The sequence below is a fragment of the Varroa jacobsoni genome, unplaced genomic scaffold, assembly GCF_002532875.2.
Source record: "Varroa jacobsoni isolate VJ856 unplaced genomic scaffold, vjacob_1.0 scaffold_1424, whole genome shotgun sequence".
Classification (NCBI taxonomy): domain Eukaryota; kingdom Metazoa; phylum Arthropoda; class Arachnida; order Mesostigmata; family Varroidae; genus Varroa; species Varroa jacobsoni.
This window is the reverse complement of record NW_019214326.1, coordinates 189,030-197,813: the sequence shown is the minus strand read 5'-3', so window position 1 is coordinate 197,813 and position 8,784 is coordinate 189,030. Positions and strand designations below refer to the sequence as shown.

The window sequence follows — 8,784 nt, the reverse complement described above, 5'->3', positions numbered from 1 at the left end:
ATATATATATATATATATATATTCTTCTTTACGTATTTTTTATTATACGTATTATTATTACGTACTTTATATATATATATAAAGTACGTAATAATAATACGTATACGGTCAGGTAAGACCGGTGAGAAGATCAACTTTCGACGGATTTAAAAATTCATCTTAATTAACTCTGAAAGCGGATGAAAGGATGCTCTAGGGAACCACCCTATCTGAAGAGATGATATCTGACGATATATATTCATAATTTTTACATTTTGCCTAAGGACTTGTCGATATTTTCTAAAATTCGTAATTTGTAGTAGTGCTAATATCAGTTGATCCATTTTCCTGAAGGATCTAAGTATAGTATGACAATCGCATATTAACTGGGGGAAAGGACTATCGGACAATGGCACCGATCATGCTTGTTTAGTGGGCTTTCTCTTCGAACTTAGTTCAAACGACAGTTTTTTTTTTCTAGAAAATCTTTTGTTGTACTCGTCCAATTAGGCATTCCTTGGAATGATTGTCCACAATTTTCAAAATATTTTTTTTTTGATTTGTCACTGTAATCATTCCCATGTCTTTATCCCTGGCAGTAGTGCGATAGATTATACATTTCCCTCCCTTTGCCTTTGCTTTTTAGCTTAGTTATTACTTATTTTTACTGCATACAATTATTTTTACAAATAATCTACGTATTATCTAAACCGTTAGCCACGGCTGGACTTTTGCAAGAACTCGTCTATATTCTTCAATTGTAAATATCCTTTAAATGATAAATTCTTCCAGAAATAAATACCGAAACATTTTGAAAAAAACTCATCTATAATGGCAGCTGTTGTAGATTTCTGAATACCGTAATTTCTAAAATCAATCTCAACTGAGAATTACTAACATATTAGACTTCGTTTTACCGTTACTCGCTTCATAATTGTTTGTCTTCATAGGTTCTGTTCCTGAGGCCGCGCTGTGCACAGATTGCGCGCCAAATAAATGTTAATGCCAAGACATATCATTTTACAGTTTACATGGTGTTGCTACTTTGTGAAGCATAAATCCGATTTGTTAACCTACTTACCGTCCCTACACTGAATTATATATCGAGTGAACAAAACAGGAGTACTATATTCTGATAGAGCATTGAGTTTATTGGCCTATCTACCAGAGGAGTTCCGGTCGCTTCCACCTTCTTCTTCGACAATTTTTACTACACTGACACCCAAACAGCGGTAACACAACTACTTACCGACGACTAGTGCTGTTCAAATAGAGATAGGAACTTTGCCCAATCTTGAGTTTCGCTCAAGGCTGTTTTATGGAAATGGTAAGACGCCGAGGCGCCCCGTAGGGAAATAACGCAGAAACAGAAATTAAATTTGTAGCAAGCAAGCGCCTATTTGCAGTGACCCGCAGCGTCAATTGCGATACACAATTCCAGACTTATTCCTTGGGTCCCAATCGCTTACCAGCATTGGGAGAACGGGAGAGTACAACCGTCGAGAAACTGGCAAAGAAAGTAGCTTGACAGAGTGAGGCAATCGCTGTAAAAGCGGAGCTTCTCCTAAGGAGAGTCGTATCGCATGTTCTTCTAAAGTGCGAATGACACTTACGACAAATTTAGTGAGCAGAAAAGAGAAATGCCATTACGCCTACGGCGTACGGCTTCGACCGAGAACGGACTGGGGGGTATAGATGTTTGCTGTCAGGCCAACCACAGCGTCGATGACCCTGGTAGTGGCCTGCTAATCGATAGAAACATCGTCACTTGCAAATTAAACTAAATTGTGGTGTGAGGCTTTTGTATGTAGGCAGTGTGCTTGAATATTCAAGAGGTTAGGTTAATATGGATAGGAATCCCAGACAGCCCAAGGACATAAATGAATTACTTTTCTAGGACAGTTTCGTTACGGATTAGCATACTGTTCAAAAGTAAATAAACAGTTTTAAATTCATAGGTTAGTACTAAATTCTGTAAAGTTTGATGAAAATAATAAGTAAGCATCCATGCTTCAAGAAATAGTATACAAAAGGACATGTGATATAACTGAGGTAACTAAACATATGAAGATTTGAAAGTATATTTGTATAAATGTGTGTAACTCACATTTTGATGACGCATTATTTCGTACAAGTTTCCTTCTAAATGCCTCTATTTCATTCATAGCTATGAGTTCGCTTTTGTTTTAGAGATTTTTGGAAATTTTCGGAATGATCTTTTGAAAGTACAGATAAATAAGGCTGTATTTTAAGCGGCAATAGGACCAAATCGGACAGCTTCAACACATTACAAACCATGCAATACATACCAATACACATATGTGCCGTGGTATAATATATGTTTTATAGTTTTATTGCATATGTATATATCCAATAAAACTAACTAAAAACCTCACAGAGAGGTCGCATGCGTTATTTAGTTTTCTGCTGTGTCTGCCCATGTGTAGTGTCTCCGCGAGAAGGTACCTAGTGTGTAACCTGCCAGTTATTGCTTTATGTTTTGCGTGCCAAAAGCTGCTTTAGATCAACAGTATGCATATACTTGAATAGCGGAAGGAAGTGGGCAATGCGTTGCAAAGTGGCTTGAAGAACATGTAGTGAATATTGACCATAATAGAGCTTCTGGAGCCAGATCCTCATTGAAAGTTATATATAAACAAGAGTGTCGCTCCTTCGTTACTTCTTTACATTGAAGCTGTTTAGTGCTGATAGTGTAATTTTTACTAATTTTATACGTAGTAAACATTATTTATGGTGACGAAACTATCAGTATAGAAGGGTGGTCCGTCTTTTTGTTTATTGTTTGGTACTTTTATGTGAGTACTTTGTATCAATATTCATGAATCAGCCATGGTAGGTCCTAATAGTGTTAAGAAAATCGAGGCTTCAAATTCTGATGCTGCGACGATCGGTCAACCGTAATCGTAAAATAGCATTTTAACTATCGAATTCTCAGTTACTGAGAGTTTATACCTGATATTTTGGCATCTAAAAAACGACAGTTAATATATGAGAAATATAGCTCGCACAAAATAGCAGTATGGTGATATATCTAACATATTGTCTACATATGATGTGATGAGAGGCATATGCTGGCTGATAAATATGTTCGAAGTGAAAATATCAGAGGTTTCTTGGGGAACTTTTTCGTAAGGGCTGAAATCTCTCCACGATCCATTCTCTTTTGCTAGGCATAAAATGTTTAGGCGGAGCATCTCTTGAGAATGATAGGACCGATGGACCGGAAAAATTCACACGGGACTAAAAATTACAGTTAGAGATTCGATCTTTTTGGTGGCTTGATAAAGCTGCTACGGCCTTTACTACAGAAGAAAACTTTCCTGGATTAAGAAGTTTTGTTGAAGCAGAAAGTGCTTTTGAGTAGTTTTTTTTGTCTACTGCATGTACGACTCAGTCTGCCTGAAAAGTCACAAGCCATGCTTGAAAAAGTAGCAGCCAATAGCGTATCAATCCTGATTGGTCCAGTTTCTAGATATACGCGGCCGATTACTTCACGACGAAGGCAACGCCCAAGGGCGTATTTCGGGTAGCTATTTGCGAAGTAAGAGAACGTGACTTCAAGTGTTTGTACAGTTGCACGTGAAACTCAAAAGAAAGCGACTACTCCGGACAAAAGCTTTGCTGGGATTTGTCAAGACTCTGTCTAGGTACCTCCGCAGCCTTAATGTGTTCTTATAGTACGTTTCTGTAGCATAAAAAATTTTTTGAAACTTTATTATCGTTAACGGATAGCAGTGGTCTTGAAGGTCGGGGCGCGACTTCGATGAGAGTTTATTGTACTACCACTTATTGAAAAAGCTAAATTCGCAAGAGTTTTGCATTATTTTATGTTGTAATGAATCGACCAGTCTGAAAATTAGCTTGTTCTGTTAAGATATATTTCATTCAAGCACGAGCATCATAGCCATTGAGATCAAGGTTAAACAACTTTTTTTAGGTAACTAAATTAAGTTTGCTTATAAGAAATCAATACCCTGCCTTTGATGGCCGAGTATTACCAAGCTGACTCTATATAATAGAGTAGCTTATTATTGGTACATCGACAGATCCTTTTTTGTCCTACGAATGGATTATGCCAAGTATATTATTTTGGAAGAATACTAAGACGCTATGCTATTACATCTGAGCAAAGGATTATATGTGGTCAGTTAAAGTGACTAGTTGTATCGACTGATTTCGTTACTTTAGCGTATGAAAAGTCAACATGTTGCTTTTGTTGATATTAGAAATGAACGATACGATTTAACTTGTTGCCTGTAAAGCCAGTTTCTAAATCTAAAAGCATTATGCTTTGTAGTTACTCACTTCCAGTTTAAGAACACTTCAATTTCCCGAAACTTTTGCTCCGATTAATTTATTCATTTTAAAAATACACTTGGAAGTTACGTACTGGATGGGATAATTTTTATAAAGTTGACTTCTTTTTTTTTGCGGAACCTTATACAAACCGCCAATTTCTTGAGGTAGGATCTTGCTATGGGTAAATCTAGTTAACTAAAGTTACTTTGGAAGCTACATCGTACGATGTCAAATCAGTTGTCTCAACGCACAAATCTATCGCATACAAATTCAAGCGTAAATGCGTCTTACAATTTTTTTTTTCAGTTTATATGTATGCTATCCACATTGAGGTGAGCTCGCTCTTTTCCAATGCGGGCGTATAATATCCTAATATTGTCAAGTGTAGCATCGTAAGTATAGATGCTTGCAGAAGTTAATTTCGAGCTTTATCCCGTCGATACAGGAGCTTTATGCTGAACTTTTTTTTTTTTCTATACAACTGATTTTTCGCACTGTAAAGGCAATCGCAAAATTATTACAGTTTCATTGGACCGCAAACAACCAACGCCAAGATCAATAGACGCGAAGAAAGTCGTACCTATGTTTATGCAATGCTAAGAAGAGGCACGTGGGTGTCCATTTAAATGGATCCTTTTAGTCTGCCACTGATGATGATTTCCCATCGATGGACAAAAATGTTACGGAAGGGGATATTTTCGGTGTTTGAGCATGAGCAGACCACAGAACTTGGAGTACGCACTGGAGTCAATCGGGAGGGAGAAGGATGATCCGGTCCTTTCCAGAAGCGTTATATTTGAGGTAAAGTCCGATTACGAACTCCTATCCGAATACTGTGCTAATGCGGCGATTTTAAAAGTAGAAAAACCCATTTTCTAGCTGTTTTCTAACATATAACATTGCGTTTAGCGGAACTTCTACGGGTGTCTGTATTTCACTCATATGGCTAATTATCTAGATAAGATAATAACGTTGACACACTATGCAAGCTGTAACTGGCGGATATTATACACTAATTTTTTTCGGCTCCTTCCTTCGATATGTATGTACTCCGTTGTCACTGTCTGCTATGAAACGAGCTAAATTCAGGCTAAGGGTTTCAGCAGTATTATAATACTACCAACAGCAGCAACAGTGTAACCTACGATGTCATCCTGTATTAAATTTTACTAGCGAGTCGCGTTAATATATCCTGCAGTGTTTAACTCAATGTATATACATATAAGGGCGTACTGTATATTTAGGGATAGATGATTGGACCATTGGCCAATAGTTTAACGCATGTTATCAAATATTTGTCGTTCAATTTTTTCGATCCTTCTTAAACAGTGTTTATTATGTTTGCGTTAATTAGTATTATTATTATTATTAAAACTCATTGTGTTTTCAATGATCTCAGAGCGACAATGTTGGTTTGAGGACGACAAGACTCACCCGAGCTCCTATCTGAATTGAAATTTGGCTATTCGTGACTGTCGTACTTTACCACTTTTTCAGGATCTTGCTGATCAAATAACTAGCTAACACACTCTGTAACGATCATTGCAGGGGCAGCGGAACTAAGCCAGTAAGCTGCTTGTCAAGGAATAGGATTGACATAAACTTATTCACATTATGACAATCCGGCGGCGGAACAATCCATCCACTGCGGCTCCCACGCTCTTCTGCTGTGCCAATGGCGGCAATGCAGACGACGCTCATTAGCGCCATTAGTCGATTTGTTTGCTTGGGCAGTAAAAGGCAGGCATTAAGGTTATGGAAGAGAGTGAAAGCTCAAAAGAGGGAATAGGCCAGTAAGAAGGTCACGCAAAGCGCAAGTAACATTGGCCCTGCTTGACCCCTGGAATCTGCCACTCACAAATTCTTTGGCACTCACTATGCGGGACCCGCACTCCGAAGTCTTCTAGCGTCTTCGCTCCATCGAAGCTTCGGTTGCAACACTTTAGAGATAGTGATTCCATTGTACGAAGAAGCACTACTATCAGCAGTAGCGGTCGTATATTTCTGAATGATGTGGAAGCCATAGGGAGCAGCAAAAGAGCTGTAGAAGAAACAAATGCTGTATGCTATCGATTGGCATTTGTGAATCAAACTAGCTCAAAGTACCATAGCTGAAAAACGAAGAGGAAGGTCAGAAAGGAAAACGGCGCCAAAAATATCTGTTGCTGCGGTCTTCCTGCGGCACGGGGGATACCATCTGTTTTAATAGAATGCTTACGGGTAACAGAGGGCGCTTCTACGAACTAAGAGCTCTTCTTTGTTAAGAATTTTTATACATTACTAACACAAAAAAAAACCACATAGACAACTTCTAGCTGCTTAACTGTTGCTTCTATCTCATCACACCTGTCGTGTGTAGATGTGATTCAAAATTCATTATTTTCAGAAAATACTTCATCGGCTTAGACTATACCTACAGCTGTATGTTCAACTGGTGTGGGAGGGATGAAAATGATTTTAGGGTCTGTTACCTCAACAAAACCATAATGTATAAGAAGAAAGCTAATGTCTACTAGACAGAGGGATTTATGGGGTTCTTACAATCAGTTTCAAACATTTCGTAATAAGCCAAGCTTCCCGCTTGCTTGCCCATCCATGTCTAGTATGTGTACAAGAGTGGGAGAAAGCCTTGTACATTTTTGTTTCGATCACGCATTATAATATAATATTTAGAAAACCAATCAGAATTCATTTTATAGTTAATTTAACGCTATATATTACTTTAAATGTGGCATAAATTCGCTCGGACAGTAGGTTTTTAGATTTTGGTAAAAATTGAGTTAACCTCTGAATTTTTACATTGGTCATTAATTGTTATTTCGCTCACCGCTTTCATTCGCAGCATTTTTATCAGTCTTTTAATGATCTCACCAATGTTCTCGCTTTTGGCAAACAAAAATGTATCAATATTGAGCACCAAACAATATTTTAACCTCAAAACTTATTGTTCTCTGAATATACTTAATCTTTATAGCTAACTGTCGTAAATGCATGTCACGTTTAGTTTGCTAGCGGTATCTACTTTAAGGGTTATTTTTCGACATATTTTGAAAAACCAAATTTTTGACTCTCAAAAAAGCTTTGTACAGCTAGACACCATATTTGTACAAAATTTGGAACCGGAATGGTACCTCAGACGCACATATTTACCCAATATGACCGCGATTCGATTTAACCACCGCGTCAATTAACCCCCCAAATCGCATTTCGGTACATATTTTTAAACTTTTTCGTCATAACGACAGTAAACTAGTCGGGGGACTAGTAAACCAACACGGATCAAATCTACAACATGAAGTGAATTAACGGCAAGATAATTGCGTTTTTCTTCGCACCTATTTCATATTTGAGTTTGACACTTTCTAAAGAGGAGGTACCGCGGAGTCGAGTAGGTTTACCTTTTCTTTATTACACCAACTCATCTTTCTACTTAAACATGTTTTATTTCTGCTAAACCTATTCGGCAGCCACAACTATTTGTAACCACCTGTTTTCTAAAATGATTTCCCAAGCCTTTTATGCGTTCCCATGACCTTTAAAATTCCTCATCATTTACGGTAGAAAAAAAGCATATTTTTTGTAGGTGAGACTAGGAAGGTTCAATTGGTTCGGCTACGTTGGTAAGACGGAGAGCCATTGTGATGAAGCTAAAAGAACAAACTCATTATCTTCTGACTAACTGGCCCGGATACCACTTTCCGAAAGAACATCGATAAGGCCATGACGACAGTAGAACTACAGTGCTTGGAATAATTTTCCTTTATTCTTTAGATCACCGGCTTAGATCTGCCGGGCTTTGAGATTAGGAGCAATAGCTTTCCGTTTTGGAAATCATCTCCGAATACGTTACAAGCGATGATGACTTACGTGGTCTTACGAAGTGAACCTGTACGAAGTTTTTCCTGTTAGGCCGACTGCCCAATACCCTCACCAGACAAGGAAGATGTCGCAGGTGGCTCAGTCTATTGGCTTATAGACTGCAAAAATAGACGAGACCGAATTCAGGCCGCTAATTACGCTTGTTATTTGTTATGCATGAAGCTTTATATAGTCGACCACATTTACGTTGCAGAGAAGAAAAATTATTAGTTGATATTGCTTATTTGAGCTTCCACTTTATTACGTTTCTATTTTGTGATGCTTCATCGTTTGGGCTATCTCTGGCACCATCGTGCAGGCCTCTCATATTGTTTTCTGTAGCGGTAGGCGGCCTCACGGATCAATATATACGAGCTGTAATAAATGAAGACGTTGATGAAGGGTTCGCTCGTCTAGTCATTAACTAGGCCTATTTAGGATCCGGCTGTTACAAAGGTTGACGCTGTGAAGTATCTTAGATTTCCATTAGCTAGAAAATTTTCTGCCGAATAATATCGTCAGCACTCACTGTGAAATATGGTCAAATTTTTCCACAATAAGTGGCTTGAATAAAGAACTATGTTTACGAAGATAGAGGTCTTAGAAGATAGTCGTAAAAACGGTTGT

General features: G+C 38.0%; 1 long non-coding RNA gene across 1 annotated transcript; it reads left to right on the top strand.

Moving 5' to 3' along the window:
• The first annotated feature begins 4,298 nt into the window (after positions 1–4,298).
• Positions 4,299–8,563, top strand: LOC111269927 (uncharacterized). The gene is made up of 2 exons (XR_002685998.2): positions 4,299–5,100; positions 5,848–8,563. It is a non-coding gene; the product is annotated as an uncharacterized LOC111269927 (long non-coding RNA).
• The last annotated feature ends 221 nt before the right edge of the window (positions 8,564–8,784 follow it).